Raw genomic sequence first — 16457 nt, 5'->3', positions numbered from 1 at the left:
CTTCGGTAGCTCAAGTAGAGCTAGATCCTCATGTATCCGTCTTACTGAAAAGACAGGATCAATGCCATCCCGTTCGTGTGTGAGCCGGTTTCGAGATGTCCAGATAGCCCACATCACCGTGACAAGGATCGCTCGTTCCTTCTCAGAAAAACATTGATCACATAAAATGTCTTTGGACCATGTGCGGGGATGCGGTCTTGGCAAGTTGATATCAAAGAGCAGTCGAGTTTCCTCCCAAAACCGGCGAGCATGTGAGCAATGCATAAGTGCATGCTCCAGATCTTCTTCCCTTGCCAAACAAACCTTGCAGGTGCTAATCTGCTTCATGTGGCGATGTTTGAGAGTGCACTCGTCCGGTAAGATCCCTCTCATCACACGCCACCAAAACACCTTGACTTTTGGGACTACTTTGAGTTTCCATATGGCATTCCACACATGTTGTTGATCCACTAAAGTGCCGGTAACCTACCCCTCATCTAGAGCATGTCGCTCTTTTTGATTCACGAGAGCACGATACGCCGATTTAACAGAGTAAATGCCTGACTTCTCAAAGGCCCATGCATAGAAGTCTTCGCCCCCGCCGTGCCGCAACGGAATGTTCAGAATGGCTGCGGCGTCCGGCGCGATGAAGATCTCCCGAACCTGCTCCGTCCGCCATGTCCAGCTCAGTGGGTCTATCAATTCATTCACGGTTTGCACCATGGTGTTAGCTGGACGTAACAGAGGAGACATCTTGATGGTGGAAGGAATCCATTTATCCTCCCATATTGATATGGACGATCCGTCGCCTACTCGCTTCACCAGACCGGCCTGCAGTGCTTCACGGCCCGCCACAATTGCCCGCCAGGTAGCGGATGAGGACTTGGGAACCGAAGCATGTAGGAAATCTGTGTCTGGAATCTTCCTTTCATCACCTTGGCACGAAGGGAGTTCGGATTCATCATAAAACGCCATCCATGCTTCCCTAGTAAGGCCAAGTTGAACATACGGAGATCGCGGAAACCCATTCCACCCTTGCACTTGGGCGTGGCCAGCTCGTCCCAGGCAATCCAGTGCAAGGATCGCTTATCTAGGGAGCTCCCCCACCAGAATTTCGCCATGCTGGACGTGAGGCCTTTGCACACCTTCTTTGTCAGAAGAAAACAACTCATGCTGAAAGTAGGAATCGCCTGAACAATTGACTTGATAAGTGCTTCCCGGCCGGCGCATGCAAATAAGCGTTCGGACCAGCCTTGCATTTTCCCTCTAGCTCGATCGCCCAAGTGTTCAAACGTTCCACTATTGATTTTGCCAACGGCTGTAGGTAGGCCAAGGTATCACTCTGAAAACGCTTCAACTTGGACACCTAGCAGTTGCTTCAAAGTTTGCCTGAGATCTGTAGGGGTATCCGGACTGAAATAAATGGCACTCTTACTTCTGTTTACACATTGTCTGGAAGCATCGCCATAGATCTCAAGAATCTAATTAAGTCTTGTTGCACTTTCCATATTCGCCTTGATGAAAATAATGCTATCATCAGCGAACAAGAGATGATTCACCCATGGGGCTCTGAAGTTTACTCGAATACCTCTGTCAACATAGTTGCCATAGTTCTTCAAGAGAGATGAGAAGCCCTCGGCACAAAGGAGAAACAAATAGGGAGATATTGGACATCCTTGCCGAAGTCCTCTGGATGGGGAAAAATATGGTAGCAGCTCTCCGTTCACCCGGACTGCAAAGCGAACGGAAGTGACACATTTCATGATCAGCCTCACCAGATTGACCCTGAACCCAAGTTTCATTAGGATTAACTCCAAGAAATGCCATTCCACCCTGTCATAGGCTTTCATCATGTCAAGTTTGACTGCACAGGTGAAATTTTTCCCTTTCTTTCGTCTTTTCATAGTATGAACACTTTCAAAAGCAACCAGGACGTTATCAGTAATCAAACGGCCAGGGACGAAAGCACTTTGTTCTTCACTAATAATATCATCCATGCACATGCGCAAGCGGTTGGCAATCACCTTAACAGCCACTTTATATAAAACAGGACAAAGTGCAATGGGACGATACTGTGAGATACTTTGGGGGTGACGTACCTTTGGAATCAACGTGATCGATGTATCATTTATGCCCGTGGGTAGTTCGCCACCATTGAGAAAATTCAACACCGCCTTGGTAACATCTTCTCCCAGAAGTTCCCAGTGACGCTGGAAAAGCCCGCCGTGAAACCGTCCACTCCCGGCGCCTTGGATGGAGCCATTTGGAACAGAGCCTGGCACACTTCGGGTGGTTCGAACGGTTTGCACAGGAGATCGTTCATAGCCGGGGTAACCCGGGTAGGAACATGTGATAACAGCGCATTGGCATCATGGACGCCTTGCGACGAATAAAGAGCCTGATAAAAGGCTAAAACTTCCTCTTTCACTTCTGAATCCATAGCACAAACAGATCCATCTGCTCTCGTGAGAGAAGCTATTCTATTAGTGCGTTGACGCTGCCTTGCTTGTGCCTGGAAGTAGGTCGTGTTGCGGTCTCCCTCGCGCAACCACGGGACTCACGATTGTTGCCGAAGCCAAACCTCTTGGAGACGGAGCGTATCTCTTAACTGAACCACAATTCTTTTCTCCTCTTCCGTTGGGCCGCGGCCAACTGAATGGCGTCATAGTCAGTCGAGTCGTTTTTGCAGGTTACGTACCGATTTCGACAGGCTACCAAATTCTCGGGCTCCCCAAGGCTCGAGTTGCTGTTGAATCTCCCCAAGGGAGTCCATTATACCTTGCATACCAGGGTTGCGATCATGACCGCGCCAAGAGGTCGCTATGAGCTACTCGTAGTCCTGGTGTGACTGCCAGATATTCTCATAACGGAATTGTTTTTTCTTGAACGAGCGATGTGGGAATGCGTGGTGTCTGAATTCTGTCACAACAAAGCAATGATCTGACTCCACTGCACACACATGCCGTACTCGTGTGTGTTCAAACTTCAGTCTGAACTCTTCATTGGCAAAGGCCTTGTCGAGCCTTGCCTTGACATTTGCATCTCCGGATTGACGATTGTCCCACGTGTACGGAACACCTGACCAACCTAGGTCCTGGAGAGCACACTCATCGGTCACTTCACGGAAATTCCTCATCTGCCACTCAGGCCGGGCTGACATGCTGAAGTGTTCATGGGGATAGAGGGTTTCGTTGAAGTCACCAACGCAAAGCCATGCATCGTGAGGTATGGCATGCAGAGTGCGCATAAAGCGCCAACTATGGTGGTGGTCTGCTGCTTTCGGCGCTCCATAGAACCCCGTGAACCGCCAGCCGACCGAACTACCTGCATCCTCCTGCACCAACACATCGATATGGTTCTTGCTGTAGTTCTTCAGTTCTACTGTCACGTCGTTGGACCAGAACAGTCCTATGCCTCCGCTCAGACCGTCACTGTCCACACCGAAGCTGCCTGCAAACCCTAGGGTGTGCCGCAGATCCTCAACTCTCTTGCCTCTGATCTTTGTCTCCATGACGAAAACCAGAGCGGGCCCTTCTTGCCTCGCGATGTTGCGAAGCTCACGAACTGCCTCGGGGTTCCCAAGCCCTCGGCAATTCCAGCTTAGACAGTTCATGGCTCCTGGCAGGGCTGTCTAGCAGCTCCTGCCGAGTTGTCCGAAGTGGTGGGTCTATCTCTCTTCTTCTTTGGTGCGCGTTCCTCTTCCGTATCCACTGATGTACCCTCCCCAGCTGGCTGAACTGAACTCGCTGGGATGATGACCATGTTGGTTTCTTGCTCTTGTTCAGAAGTAGCCGGTGCTGGCAAAGCTAAAGGTCTGTATACCTTCTTCGGGGTCCCAACTTTCCTTTTGTTTCCAATCGTGTTCCTTTTCCTAGGAGAGTTGACCTCGGGATCGCCGTCTCTGGTTGAGCTAGTCTCTGGGGTTGCACTTTTAGCTGTTTTTGCACGATGCGGGTTCGTCCCAGAGTTCTCACCAGAGGAGGCCTTCTTCTTCTCCTCCGGTGCACGGAGGTTGGTTGAAAAGGGAAGATCGCCCTTCTCATCTCTAGTACTGGGCGTCGGGCAAACCAAGTCCGGATGGCCGAGGCGGCCACACGAAAAGCAAAAATTTGGGACTTGCTCATATTGGATATCATACCAGTCATGGCTACCACAAGCCGCAGAATCAATTAGGATCCACCTTCTCAAAGGCTTCCTGACATCAATAGTTACTCTCACCCTCAAAAAGCCCCCAACGGGATCAAACTGCACGTGTTTAGCATTAGGATCAATTTGCCTGGCCACTGCCTGACCCCGTTTCTCATTGCGCAGATTGAACGGTAGGTTGGGAACCCTAGCCCAAATCCGCAGCTCGTTGAACTGGAGTTCAGATGGTTGCATGCATTCAGAAAATTCCGAGAGGATGACCGCATGCTTGCTGATGTGCCACGGGCTGCCTTCCCAGACGCGATCGCGGTCGCGCTTGGTGGGGAAATCCGCCACAAAGGTGTTCTCTCCGACAGAATTGAAACTCAAACCCTTAGGGTTTCCCCAAGCAGGACAGAGGGCATTGGAGATCGTCTGAATATGGAGTGTGTGGTGATGGAGCACCTTTCCCGCCAGCGACCACTTCGTCGGTTCCTCCTCGTCGACGTCGTCGATCACCAATGGCGTAGCTTCTTCTTCAGTCAGATCTAACTTGCCCATTGCCTCCTCTAGTCTAGCCCACGCAGCGCGCGGCGAGAGAGATCCTTCCTTTCCTTTGCCAGTGCCGGATTGAGACATCCTGGCGCCGCCCGAGTGCGCCGCGTCGATCGAGATCGATCGCGCGCCGTCGTTTCTCCTCGAAACCCTAGTCGCCTAACGAGAGCCGCCTAGGTTTTCGGGGAACCGCACGTTGGTAATATTCCTACTGTTTTGTGCAATTAACCCTAGAGAAACCTAAGTAGAAAGATGATGGTAGCAACTACACAGACTGGGTCCGTAACTTGAGGATTATCCTCATTGTTGCACAGAAGAATTACGTCCTGGAAGCACCGCTAGGTGCCAAACCCGCTGCAGGAGCAACGCCAGATGTTATGAACGTCTTGGCAGAGCAAAGCTGATGACTACTCGATAGTTCAGTGTGCCATGCTTTACGGCTTAGAACCGGGACTTCAACGACGTTTTGAACGTCATGGAGCATATGAGATGTTCTAGGAGTTGAAGTTAATATTTCAAGAAAATGCCCGGATTGAGAGATATGAAGTTTCCAATAAGTTCTACAACTGCAAAATGGAGGAGAATAGTTCTGTCAGTGATCATATACTCAAAATGTCTGGGTCTAACAATCACTTGATTCAACTCGGAGTTAATCTTCCTGATGATAATGTCATTGACAGAATTCTTCAATCACTGCCACCAAGCTACAAGAGCTTCGTGATGAACTATAACATGCAAGGGATGGATAAGACAATTCCCGAGCTCTTCGCAATGCTAAAGGCTGCGGAGGTAGAAATCAAGAAGGAGCATCAAGTGTTGATGGTCAACAAGACCACCAGTTTCAAGAAAAAGGGTAAAGGGAAGAAGGGGAACTTCAAGAAGAACGGCAAGCAAGTTGCTGCTCAAGTGAAGAAGCCCAAGTTTGGACCTAAGCCTGAGACTGAGTGCTTCTCCTGCAAAGGGGCTGGCACTGGAAGCGGAACTGCCCCAAGTATTTGGCGGATAAGAAGGATGGCAAGGTGAACAAAGGTATATGTGATATACATGTTATTGATGTTTACCTTACTAATCCTCGCAGTAGCACCTGGGTATCTGATACTGGTTCTGTTGCTAATATTTGCAACTCGAAACAGGGACCACGAATTAAGCAAAGATTGGCTAAGGACGAGGTGACGATGCGCGTGGGAAATGGTTCCAAAGTTGATGTGATCGCGGTCGGCATGCTACCTCTACATCTACCTTCGGGACTAGTTTTAGACCTGAATAATTGTTATTTGGTGCCAGCGTTAAGCATGAACATTATATCTGGATCTTGTTTGATGCGAGACGGTTATTCATTTAAATCAGAGAATAATGGTTGTTCTATTTATATGAGTAATATCTTTTATGGTCATGCACCCTTGAAGAGTGGTCTATTTTAATTGAATCTCGATAGTAGTGATACACATATTCATAATATTGAAGCCAAAAGATGCAGAGTTGATAATGATAGTGCAACTTATTTGTGGTACTGCCGTTTGGGTCATATTGGTGTAAAGCGCATGAAGAAGCTCCATTCTGATGGACTTTTGGAATCACTTGATTATGAATCACTTGGTACTTGCGAACCTTGCCTCATGGGCAAGATGACTAAAACTCCGTTCTCCAGAACAATGGAGCGAGCAACAGATTTGTTGGAAATCATACATACTGATGTATGTGGTCCAATGAATGTTGAGGCACGCGGCGGGTATCGTTATTTTCTCACCTTCACAGATGATTTGAATATATATGGGTATATCTACTTGATGAAGCATAGGTCTGAAACATTTGAAAAGTTCAAAGAATTTCAGAGTGAAGTGGAAAATCATCGTAACAAGAAAATAAAGTTTCTACGATCTGATCGCGGAGGAGAATATTTGAGTTACGAGTTTGGTCTTCATTCGAAACAATGCAGAATAGTTTCGCAACTCACGCCACCCGGAACACCACAGCGTAATGGTGTGTCCGAACGTCGTAATCGTACTTTACTAGATATGGTACGATCTATGATGTCTCTTACTGATTTACCGCTATCATTTTGGGGTTATGCTTTAGAGACTGCTGCATTCACGTTGAATAGGGCACCATCTAAATCCATTGAGATGACACCTTATGAACTATGGTTTGGCAAGAAACCAAAGTTGTCATTTCTTAAAGTTTGGGGCTGCGATGCTTATGTGAAAAAGCTTCAACCTGATAAGCTCGAACCCAAATCGGAGAAATGTGTCTTCATAGGATACCCAAAGGAGACTGTTGGGTACACCTTCTATCACAGATCCGAAGGCAAGCCATTCGTTGCTAAGAATGGATCCTTTCTAGAGAAGGAGTTTCTCTCGAAAGAAGTGAGTGGGAGGAAAGTAGAACTTGATGAGGTAACTGTACCTGCTCCCTTATTGAAAAGTAGTTCATCACAGAAATCTGTTCCTGTGACTCCTACACCAATTAGTGAGGAAGCTAATGATGATGATCATGTAACTTCACATCAAGTTACTACTGAACCTCGTAGGTCAACCAGAGTAAGATTCGCACCAGAGTGGTACGGTAATCCTGTTCTGGAGGTCATGTTACTTGACCATGATGAACATACGAACTATGAGGAAGCGATGATGAGCCCAAATTCCGTGAAATGTCTTGAGGCCATGAAATCTGAGATGGGATCCATGTATGAGAACAAAGTGTGGACTTTGGTTGACTTGCCCGATGATCGGCAAGCCATCGAGAATAAATGGATCTTCAAGAAGAAGACTGACGCTGACGATAATGTTACTGTCTAGAAAGCTCGACTTGTTGCGAAAGGTTTTTGACAAGTTCAAGGAGTTGACTACGATGAGACCTTCTCACCCGTGGCGATGCTTAAGTCCGTCCGAATCAAGTTAGCAATTGCTGCATTTTATGATTATGAAATTTGGCAAATGGATGTGAAGACTGCATTCTTGAATGGATTTCTGTAAGAAGAGTTGTATATGATGCAACTTGAAGGTTTTATCAATCCAAAGGATGCTAACAAAGTGTGCAAGCTCCAGCAATCCATTTATGGACTGGTGCAAGCATCTCGGAGTTGGAATAAACGTTTTGATAGTGTGATCAAAGCATATGGTTTTATACAGACTTTTGGAGAAGCCTGTATTTACAAGAAAGTGAGTGGGAGCTCTGTAGCATTTCTAATATTATATGTGGATGACATATTGTTGATTGGAAATGATATAGACTTTCTGGATAGCATAAAAGGATACTTGAACAAGAGTTTTTCAATGAAAGACCTCGGTGAAGCTGCTTATATATTGGGCATCAAGATCTATAGAGATAGATCGAGACGCTTAATTGGACTTTCACAAAGCACATACCTTGATAAAGTTTTGAAGAAGTTCAAAATGGATCAAGCAAAGACAGGGTTCTTGCCTGTGTTAAAAGGTGTGAAGTTGAGTCAGACTCAATGCCCGACCACTGCAGAAGATAGAGAGAAAATGAAAGGTGTTCCCTATGCTTCAGCCATAGGCTCTATCATGCATGCAATGCTGTGTACCAGACCTGATGTGTGCCTTGCTATCAGTTTAGCAGGGAGGTACCAAAGTAATCCCAGAGTGGATCACTGGACAACGGTCAAGAACATCCTGAAATACCTGAAAAGGACCAAGGATATGTTTCTCGTGTATGGAGGTGACAAAGAGCTCGTCGTAAATGGTTACGTCGATGCAAGCTTTGACACTAATACAGATGACTCTAAGTCACAAACCGGATACGTGTTTATATTGAACGGTGGAGCTGTCAGTTGGTGCAGTTCTAAGCAAAGCGTCATGGCGGGATCTACGTGTGAAGCAGAGTACATAGCTGCTTCGGAAGCAGCAAATGAAGGAGTCTGGATGAAGGAGTTCATATCCGATCTAGGTGTCATACCTAGTGCATCGGTTCCAATGAAAATCTTTTGTGACAATACTGGTGCAATTGCCTTGGCAAAGGAATCCAAATTTCACAAGAGAACCAAGAACATCAAGAGACGCTTCAATTCCATCCGCGATCAAGTCAAGGAGGGAGACATTGAGATTTGCAAGATACATACGGACCTGAATGTTGCAGGCCCGTTGACTAAGCCTCTCTCACGAGCAAAACATGATCAGCACCAAGACTCCATGGGTGTTAGAATCATTACTGTGTAATCTAGATTATTGACTCTAGTGCAAGTGGGAGACTGAAGGAAATATGCCCTAGAGGCAATAATAAAGTTGTTATTTATATTTCCTTATATCATGACAAATGTTTATTATTCATGCTAGAATTGTATTAACCGGAAACTTAGTACATGTGTGAATACATAGACAAACAGAGAGTCACTAGTATGCCTCTACTTGACTAGCTCGTTGAATCAAAGATGGTTAAGTTTCCTATCCATAGACATGAGTTGTCATTTGATTAACGGGATCACATCATTAGAGAATGATGTGATTCACTTGACCCATTCCGTTAGCTTAGCACTTGATCGTTTAGTATATTGTTATTTCTTTCTTTATGACTTATACATGTTCCTATGACTATGAGATTATGCAACTCCCGAATACCGGAGGAACACTTTGTGTGCTACCAAACGTCACAACATAACTGGGTGAATATAAAGGTGCTCTATAGGTGTCTCCGATGGTACTTGTTGAGTTGGCATAGATCAAGATTAGGTTTTGTCACTCCGCTTGTCGGAGAGGTATCTCTGGGCCCTCTCGGTAATGCACATCACTATAAGCCTTGCAAGCAATGTGACTAATGAGTTAGTTGCGGGATGATGCATTACGGAACGAGTAAAGAGACTTGTCGGTAACGAGATTGAACTAGGTATTGAGATACCGACGATCGAATCTCGGGCAAGTAACATACCAATGACAAAGGGAACAACATATGTTGTTACGCGGTTTGACCGATAAAGATCTTTGTAGAATATGTGGGAGCCAATATGAACATCTAGGTTCCGCTATTGGTTATTGACCGGAGACGTGTCTCGGTCATGTCTACATAGTTCTCGAACCCGTAGGGTCCGCAAGCTTAACGTTCGGTGACGATCGGTATTATGAGTTTATGTGTTTTGATGTACCGAAGATAGTTCGGAGTCCCGGATGTGATCACGGACATGACAAGGAGTCTCGAAATGGTCGATACATAAAGATCGATATATTGGATGACTATATTCGGACACCGGATGAGTTCCGGGGGTCACCGGATAATTATCGGAGTGCCGGGGGGTTATCGGAACCCCCCGGAGGACTATTGGGCCTACATGGGCCATAGGGAAGAGGGGAGGCAGCCCACAAGGGGCAGCCGCGCCCCCTCCCTATAGGGAGTCCGAATTGGACTAGGGAGGGGGGCGCGCCCCCCTTTCCTTCTCCTCTCCCTCTCCTTCCTTCCCCTTCCTCCTCCTAGTTGGACTAGGAAAGGGGGAGTCCTACTCCTACTAGGAGGATGACTCCTCCCCCTCCTTGGCACGCCCCAAGGCCGGCCGGCCTCCCCCCTAGCTCCTTTATATACGGGGGCGGGGGGCACCCTAGAACACACAAGTTGATCATTGATCCCTTAGCCGTGTGCGGTGCCCCTCTCCACCATAATCCACCTCCGTCATATCGTCGTAGTGCTTAGGCGAAGCCCTGCGCCCGTAGCTTCATCATCACCGTCATCACGCCGTCGTGCTGACGAAGCTCTCCCTCGACACTCTGCTGGATCGTGAGTTCGTGGGACGTCACCGAGCCGAACATGTGCAGATCGCGGAGGTGCCGTACTTTCGGTACTAGGATCAGTCGATCGTGAAGACGTACGACTACATCAACCGCGTTGTCATAACGCTTCCGCTTACGGTCTACGAGGGTACGTAGACAAAACTCTCCCCTCTCGTTGCTATGCATCACCATGATCTTGTGTGTGCGTAGGAATTTTTTTGAAATTACTACGTTCCCCAACAGCGAGCAAGGCGGGCGGCCATGGAAGTCAAAGGGCTCGCTTGCCAGTGAGCCTGCGCAGCATACAACTCGCATGCTTCCCAGTGAGCCTGCGCACTCGAGGACAGCTTGCACGCCTCTCGGTCAGCCTGCGCACCGGACGGCGCTCGCACGCCTCCCATTCAGTCAAGGTCAAGCAGCTGTCCGCACGGCACCTCCTACAGCCATTAAAACCAAGACACGTGGCATCACGTGAATGGTTAACAGAAATTTGGATTTACTATAATTTAAAAACCAGGCATCTCAATGTTTTGTCGGCAATCAACGGTGCCCTGGTGTTTGAAATTCATTCCAATTTCTTGCATGGGACCTAAGCATGCACCCAAGGACACATATTTGTTTTTTCAACCAATTTATATGCACTGGAGCATGTGCATGTAGTTCAAATTTGAATTATGCACATAAATGCATCGAAAACTCAGTTAATGCATAAAAATGTCCAAATGAACCCCGAAAAATCACAAATATTCACACAACACTCCTGTTGTTCTATGTTGACACGAGAAATTTTTTTGAAAGCAATAAGAGGCAATGGATATCATTTCGTCCCCAAAGGTGGGACGTTCCCTACCGAAAACCATCATGCGTGTTGTGAGAAGCTCCGGTTTGTGAGAAGCATAGACCCAAACCTGCCCCAAATGGGACAAAATTTGTACCACGGCATGTTGATGCCGCCCCATGATAGCATGCCAAGTTTCATGAATTTCAAACGAGTTTTGGATTTACTAGAATTTATAAACCAAGCATCTCAATGTTTTGCCGGAAATCAACGGTGCCCTAGTGTTTGAAATTCATTCCCATTTCTTGCATGGGACCTAAGCATGCACCCAAGGACACATATTTGATTTTTCAACCAATTTATATACACTGGAGCATGTGCACGTAGTTCAAATTTGAATTATGCACATAAATGCATTGAAAACTCAGTTAATGCATAAAAATGTCCAAACGAACCCCGAAAAATCACAAAAATTCACACAACACTCCTGTTGTTCTATGTTGACACGAGAAAAAAAATTGAAAGCAATAAGAGGCAATGGATATCGTTTCGTCCCCAAAGGTGGGACTTTCCCTACCGAAAACCATCATGCTTATTGTGAGAAGCTCCGGTTTGTGAGAAGCATATACCCAAACCTGCCCCAAATGGGACAAAAATTTTACCACAGCATGTTGATGCCGCTCCATGATAGCATGCCAAGTTTCTTGAATTTTAGACGAGTTTTGGATTTACTATAATTTAAAAACCAGGCATCTCAATGTTTTGCCGGCAATCAACGGTGCCCTAGTGTTTGAAATTCATTCCCATTTCTTGCATGGGACCTAAGCATGCACCCAAGGACGCAGATTTGATTTTTCAACCAATTTATATGCACTGGAGCATGTGCATGTAGTTCAAATTTGAATTATGCACATAAAATGCATTGAAAACTCACTTAATGCATAAAAATGTCCAAATGAACCCCGAAAAATCACAAAAATTCACACAACACTCCTGTTGTTCTATGTTGACACGAGAAAAAAAATTGAAAGCAATAAGAGGCAATGGATATCGTTTCGTCCCCAAAGGTGGGACGTTCCCTACCGAAAACTATCATGCTTGTTGTGAGAAGCTCCGGTTTGTGAGAAGCATATACCCAAACCTGCCCCAAATGGGACAAAATTTGTACCACGGCATGTTGATGCCGCTCCATGATAGCATGCCAAGTTTCATGAATTTCAGACGAGTTTTGGATTTACTAGAATTTAAAAACCAGGCATCTCAATGTTTTACCGGCAATCAACGGTGCCCCGGTGTTTGAAATTCATTCCCATTTCTTGCATGGGACCTAAGCATGCACCCAAGGACACATATTTGATTTTTCAATCAATTTATATGCACTGGAGCATGTGCATGTAGTTCAAATTTGAATTATGCACATAAAATGCATTGAAAACTCAGTTAATGCATAAATATGTCCAAACGAACCCCAAAAAATCAAAAAAATTCTCACAACACTCCTGTTGTTCTATGTTGACACGAGAAAAAAATTTGAAAGCAATAAGAGGCAATGGATATCGTTTCGTCCCCAAAGGTGGGATGTTCCCTACCGAAAACCATCATGCTTGTTGTGAGAAGCTCCAGTTTGTGAGAAGCATATACCCAAACCTGCCCCAAATGGGACAAAATTTGTACCACGGCATGTTGGTGCCGCTCCATGATAGCACGCCAAGTTTCATGAATTTCAGACGAGTTTTGGATTTACTAGAATTTAAAAACCAGGCATCTCAATGTTTTGCCGGACATCAACGGTGCCCCGGTGTTTGAAATTCATTCCCATTTCTTGCATGGGACCTAAGCATGCACCCAAGGACGCATATTTGATTTTTCAACCAATTTATATGCACTGGAGCATGTGCATGTAGTTCAAATTTGAATTATGCACATAAAATGCATTGAAAACTCAGTTAATGCATAAAAATGTCCAAACGAACCCCGAAAAAACACAAAAATTCACACAACACTTCTGTTGGTCTATGTTGACACGAGAAAAAAAAATTGAAAGCAATAAGAGGCAATGGATATCGTTTCGTCCCCAAAGGTGGGACATTCCCTACCGAAAACCATCATGCTTGTTGTGAGAAGCACCGGTTTGTGAGAAGCATATACCCAAACCTGCCCCAAATGGGACAAAATTTGTACCATGGCATGTTTATGCCGCTCCATAATAGCATGCCAAGTTTCATGAATTTCAGACGAGTTTTGGATTTACTAGAATTTAAAACCCAGGCATCTCAATGTTTTACCAGCAATCAACGGTGCCCCGGTGTTTGAAATTCATTCCCATTTTTTGCATGGGACCTAAGCATGCACCCAAGGACGCAGATTTGATTTTTCAACCAATTTATATGCACTGGAGCATGTGCATGTAGTTCAAATTTAAATTATGCACATAAAATGCATTGAAAACTCAGTTAATGCATAAAAATGTCCAAACGAACCCCGAAAAATCACAGAAATTCACACAACACTCCTGTTGTTCTATGTTGACATGAGAAAAAATTGAAGGTAATAAGAGGCAGTGGATATCGTTTCGTCCCCAAAGGTGGGACGTTCCCTACCGAAAACCATCATACTTGTTGTGAGAAGCTCCGGTTTGTGAGAAGCATATAACCAAACCTGCCCCAAATGGAACAAAAATTTTACCACGGCATGTTGATGCTGCTCCATGATAGCATGCCAAGTTTCATGAATTTCAGACGAGTTTTTGATTTACTAGAATTTAAAAACCAGGAATCTGAATGTTTTGCCGACAATCAACGGTATCCTGGTGTTTGAAATTCATTCCCATTTCTTGCATGGGACCTAAGCATGCACCCAAGGACACAGATTTGATTTTTCAACCAATTTATATGCACTGGAGCATGTGCATGTAGTTCAAATTTGAATTGTTCACCTGAAATGTCTAGAAAACCAATTTAATGTATAAAATGTTCAAACGAACCCTGAATAATTCCAATTCTTTTACGACACACATATAGTTGCATGTTCACTCCAGATAAAAGGTCTAGCAATTCAAACACCGTCCATTGTCGTTGTGACCCCATTATGTAATTCAAATCAAGATGAAAAATCAAGTAGATCGCACACAGTTTATTATCAGCAACCGTGTGAGATGTAGTACAAAATATCTTGGAGCACCGTCAGTGTATAGTACGCCTATGGCTTACGCGAGAAGGTGTGCCGGCTATAGTCCACAGCCGGCGTCTCAAGCACACTAGCTCGCCCCTCAAATATCATTTCACTGTTCAATCATCGCCGGTGAAAGATGGGCACGTGGACCCGCATCGTGAGGCAACTTCGGTGGCCCACTCCGGCGAGAGCGCGGCTGCAGCCGCCATGCGCGTGCTAACAAGGTGCATGAGCGCGGCGGCAATTTGCGACTGGGCGGCAAAGGCAGCCCAAACGGCCGCTATTGCTTCTCAGGCGACGGCAGCAACATCTGCCTTGGGGATAGCAACTGGCGAGAGCGGCACAGCAGCTGTCCGTTCCGCAGCGGCGGCCTTAGCCCTGATGGAGGCCTCCCATGACCATGTCGAGGCCGCCCACGCCCAGCTCCTGGCGATCACCGCACAAATCGAACGAAGCTTCTCCGACAACGGTCGGCAACCCACTGCCGAAGAGCTGGCAATCGCCGAGAGCGTTCCAGCAGCCGTCCGTTCCTCCGCCGCATACCTTGCAACGACGGACCCCGTCCAAGCCCGATCGCATCCGCCCACGCCCAGCTCGTGGCGGCCTTTTCCAAAGAGATGGCGGACGTGGATGGCGAGATGCTTGCCGAGTATGGTGTGATGGATGTCATGGAGCCCCTTCCCCAGGAGACCGTCGGGCGCGAGCTGGACATGGAGGCGGCGGCGGAGATCGACGAGCACCAGCCGTAGTAGTACTCTTTATTTTCTTTAATTAAGAGCGCCGATCTTTAATTTGTTAGAGTAATGTTTAGGTCAGCTAGCTCTGTTTAATGGCTGAACTTGCTCGATTAAGAAGTGTGGGTGTGCTGTAGTCTCCTTTGTGTACCCAAATTATGCAATGACGTGGATGACCACTGTAACCATGGAAATTCGGACCAAAACTTTTGACGTTCAAACTCATCACACACGGGTTAAGCTATCTGAATCGTTTGTGATGTCCACATATCATACACAGTTCTGAATAAGGGACCGTGTCTGATGACACTTTGCGCGCCAGTTTTTTGGCTGAAGCGATTCTAAATTTTCGGCTTCCGCGGAAATATCTACCTCCCCGCCCCTCCCCCTTACCAAAAGCCACATTTCCCCTCTTTCCGCCTTCCTTTCCAAGTTGAAACCTTCACTCCTTGCTTGCAGTGCCGCCGCCTCCTCGCCGGCGACCCTCCTTCACGCTGCTCGGCCTCCTCTATCCAGGCAGGTAATCCACACCCGACCCCCATCCTCCTCCTCCTTCCACATCCCACATGGCCCGACCGCCGGCGCGAGCACGACACCTTCCACCCAAATCACCGACCCCTCCACCAAAAAAGCGTCGGCCTAAGCCATGGTGCACACAGTATAGCCAGGACCTCAAGGAGCATTTGGCAGCGGAGAAGCAAATCGCGGCCGCACGCGCGGATGAGGTCGCGATGGCTGCCATTCGTGCCGACCCCCAGATCTTGAAGGAGCACCTTGCCAATTGCTAGCTACGCCGGTTAAGCATGCTCGGTTTACCCGTTGCGTGTGCTGCTCCTGCCTTTCCTTCACAAATTCTAGTGAATTGTGCTATCTAATTTCACCATGCAATCTGTTGCTCTAGTGTATATGTTCTATATATCGTGTAGTGTGCTGCTCACTTATTAACTGTTTTGTTATTAGTTGTCATCTTCAGTTAACTGTTTGGTTCAATTCTGCAAATGTGATGTTCAATTCTTCAGGCTACAATTTTGTATTGTCTTCCATCTGAGAAATAAATCAAATTTATCTTTACAAAATTGTGGGTGCATTCTGTTATTGTATACCATGTGAGGAATAAATTGAATTTGGCTGTAGTAAATACATGAGAAACAAATACAATTGCTACAATTGGTTGTAGTTAACTGTTTGGTTAACTCTCTGATCTTCTACTAGGAGTATGTTATATTGTGCAATGTGGTGCTCAGTTAATGTTTGGTTCATTTGTTGTGGTGTTTAGTTAACTGCTTGGTTCAATTCTGCAATGCGATGTCCAATTGTTGTGGGTAGAATTTTGTATTGTTATGCATGTGAGGAATAAATCGAATTTGGCTGCACTTAATACATGAGAAACATATACAAGTGCTA

The sequence above is a fragment of the Aegilops tauschii genome, chromosome 4 (genome assembly GCF_002575655.3).
Source record: "Aegilops tauschii subsp. strangulata cultivar AL8/78 chromosome 4, Aet v6.0, whole genome shotgun sequence".
Taxonomy (NCBI): domain Eukaryota; kingdom Viridiplantae; phylum Streptophyta; class Magnoliopsida; order Poales; family Poaceae; genus Aegilops; species Aegilops tauschii.
Note: the sequence above shows the minus strand (reverse complement) of the source record.